Below are 4,132 nucleotides of genomic sequence, written 5' to 3'. Positions count from 1 at the left end.
TTCTTATCATATTTTGTTTTGGGAACAAATTCCGCAATTGTTTTCTTTAAAATATTACTCTGATTTTAAAACAAAGCATAAACAAATCGGTCTTTTCTGGCCGTGAAATTGGGGATGTCACAGTTGGTATCAGAGCATTAGTTTAAGCGAACTAGGAATTTTTAGGATTCTAGACTTAAACTTAGAATGTTAAGCGATGATTGTGAGATAAGTGTGTACCATATTCTAAGACATGAGCACTAGGATATTTTAGGAAAGTTGCCTAAAATGCTTTTATGTGTTAAATGTTATATGTTTGCCATATATGATATTATTTTTTCGGAGCTATGATCTGTTGTCGACCGATTTTGGAAACCTTATGTGTTTAGGATTCTAAGCGTACGACTACGGTATTAGAACTAGCATGTAAACGTTTTGGAGTGATAAGGAGATTTATACGTCTATCATAAATAAAGCTTTTTTATCTTAAATTCTCGCATGTTACACCGAACGTCTGCTTGGATGTACAAAGTGCTATGGTGAAGACTCGTAGAGAATTGAGTAAATGGAGTAAATGAAAGGCTTATGATAGTGAATGACACCTATCGGAAGATATCATAAGAGTGGTATCTTGCCTTTAGAATATGTTTGACAAAATAACGGAATGTTTAGAGGAGTACGGTGCGTCTGAGGTACACCTTCGATTGGCAGGATGATGGAACGATCAGTGTAATTCTTGGAGTTGTCCCTTAGTCTGGAATTTCCATCACCAACCGAGTTAAATTAGAAATGATGATTGAAGATACGCATGGAAGAAGTCCTAGTAGAGTCTAGGAAAATTAGTATGACTAATTGGACACATTCGTATGTGCTAAATTGTTTTGTGATTTGAAGATTTGGGATTGCGAGACAATACTTCGGACAAGTATGAGTAGGTGTGAATAGTAGTAGAGATCTATACTACTGGAAGCACATGACTCACACTTGGATCAGGGAATGTCACAAGGTTACCAAGAAGCTTGTAATTGAGTTTGTTTTTATTCAAGTATGTCGTTACCATTGTTTCGGTAATGACTAAAAAGATGATTGATATTCTGACCCTAGTGGTCATATCAAATTGAGTCTGACTACGATGAGTTTGTTACGTGGTTCATAGAACCAAGTTCGAGGTAGCATCTAACTCAAGTCAGAAGATTGAAATCAATGCGATCAATAACATCGCGCTCGTTGTTAAGGAAGCTTGTAGCTAGAAATGTTGCACGTAAAAATGTGATTATATCACACTAGAATATGAAGGAAGGTATATTCCATTATGGAATTTAACTCTAAGAGACTTGTGTCTAAGCGTTGCATCATACGATGAGAGGTCATTAGAACACGACCCATCGATCTGTTACAATAGATAAAGGAAAGTACTTATTCTAAGAAGAAGAATGAGTCATCAGTAAGGATTTATTTTGTAACTCGAAGGTTACGATTGAAAGTCCAACATAGTACGAAGAGCAGATGCAGGATTGAGTACTACCTGCTATTGAGAAGTCCAAGAGTTAGATACTCTTTAGAGGAAACATAGAACTTACAGTTATTACCTAGGATGGAGAGATAACGTATGGAATCATTATACAAGTTCTATTTCGTTGATGATTTCGGGACGTAATCATCCTAAGGGGGAGATAATTGTAACGCCTGTAGATTCGGGCTAGTCAATTTAGAGACGATAAGCATCAAAAATAACTATTTGATGGAAGATTATTTAGAAGGATTGATGTGCACAAAAGTACCCACTAATTTAATATTTATAACCTAACAAACTTAGACTAACTACGCACTTATAGGCAGTGTACCTAGTCAGATTACAGTATAGATTAGGTAAGTTGGGTTTCGATCACAGGGAACGGTGGTGAATTAAATTAAAATATTTGATTATAGGTTGTAAGACACACGCAAGAAATAAAAAAATGTTTATTGAATTTCAAACTAACCATTAATTAACAATTCTCGAGAAATTAACATGAAAGCAAATCTCTTCAGGTACTTTGGTTTAGAGAAATTACACCTTAAAACCATAGACAATTGCATACACAAATTCATTTATTCATGTTCACCGATTCCTAAAATGATTAGATTCGTGTTCACTATAACTAATCCTTAGCAAACAAATCAATTCAAACAGTGATCAGTTGATTAAACTAACATGCTTCGTAGTGTTCAGTTCGTATCAAGCAAGACTTGTAATATTAGTTAATCAAATTACTAATTCAACTAACCTCTTGTTGATGGTCATCAAACAAGGCTCACACATTAACTTACTTATTCCCAAGTTAATCCTAGTTTCACATTCGTTATTCCTAGACTTATAATCTCGATGGTCATCAAAATCATAAGAGACAAGCAATCAAGCAGATGTTCATACAACTCAATTTACTTGGCAATTAACAGCAAATAATTATCATTAACACGTAAGGATCTTTTAACAAGCTTGGTAAGATAAATTAAACATAAACAAAAAAATCCAATATAGCAATTAGTCCAATAATCAAGGTTTTATTTAATCATAAACTCAAAGTAAAAGGTTTTTACACCTAAATTAGAAAGTACACACGATAGTATCTCAATGGAATGCTAAACATGGTCACGTTAACAACCCATATGATTACCGACATGTATTCGCTCTCCAATCCTTCCGATCTCCGCTCCCGTTAGCTTAACGGCCTTCCGGCCGCCTTCTAGACCTTCAAAACGGCTTAACAGAAGTTAATTATTGACTAAATTAGGTTAGAAGTCAAATTCCCCCTTCTAGTTAGCTGATAATCGACTTTTATAACCCTTGTAACCGACTTACGTACGCTGGGCGTAGTGAAGATTATTACGCGACTGGAGTTATCTGATGCCAGCCGTTACGCGGGGCGTAAATGAAGATTACGCTGGGCGTAACTCTAATTTAGCCATTACGCTTGGTGTACAAGTTCATTACGCGGGGTGTAAATGGCTCCTCCAACATTTTCGCTTCAGTCTTTTCTATTGTGCTCTATCGACAACGAATAGCTGCAAATCATAATTCAAAGCATTATAAGTACTCTTTGGTTCTAAAAGAGAATAATAAAGGCCAATATATTAAGATATAATGCATAAAATATTTATATAAAAATACACATATCAAAATACCCCACACTTAGCCTTTGCTTGCCCCCAAGCAAATTTACTTTTACTTTACCAATATCGTGCTAAACAATCCATTTAAAACTCAGCCATGATGTCAAGACCGCAACGCATGCATTTGTGTCTAAAATTTTCCTAAAGAACCCCCATACTCTAAATACTCACAATCCTCATAAATATTCGCCTGCTCACCCCGAACTATGCTCATTTTATGCATCCCTCCGAATCCATCCTTAGAAAACCTTTTAACCTCAAGGTATTTTTGGTTGAGCAACCCAAGCATACATAATCTAGAATTACAATTTATGATACCACTATGGAGCTTTTTTGAATTCTTCACTTTCTTTGATAATTTGATCTTTGATCTCTTTGAATTCACCACTTTGTTGTTTGATTTTTGGTATCTTCAATTTTTTCAATTTCTTGGAATTTTGATCTTTTGATCTTCACTTTATTTGCTCCAAAATTCTTCAAACTTTTCTCGTAATTCTCTCTTTTTTTTTACATGTACTTCACTTTTTCCACTCAAAACCTACATGCTGAAGCAGGGGCGCTCAACTTCAACCTTTATTGGTTAACGATAATAATTTTCCTGGATACATTTCTGGTACACGATGCTAAACATATTGCATCCCTCAGGCTGAGCGAGGTCGTGTTTTTGTCTCATGATTTCACTCGAATAACGAGGCCATAAATGCACTAGAACGTATATAAGCTCAACTAAACATTTGAGTTCTCATCGGATCATCTCATACAATATTAGCAAAATTGTCAATTATCACTAGATTTTTCTAAATTAAACTATTATTTCAAGTTTTTTTTTAAAATTTTTTTAAATTTTCTACATCTAGCAATTTCCAAACTACTATTTCATTTTTTTTCATTATTTACTTTTACCGACCCCCTACCCACACTTACTTCATACAATGTCCTCATTGTATGCATAAAACTAATTAAACATATAAAAAGGGAGAAAATGAACATACTCCCCTGG

The sequence above is a fragment of the Lactuca saligna genome, chromosome 4, assembly GCF_052625555.1.
Source record: "Lactuca saligna cultivar CGN05327 chromosome 4, ASM5262555v1, whole genome shotgun sequence".
NCBI classification, from domain to species: Eukaryota; Viridiplantae; Streptophyta; class Magnoliopsida; order Asterales; family Asteraceae; genus Lactuca; species Lactuca saligna.
This window is presented reverse-complemented; position numbering follows the sequence as displayed.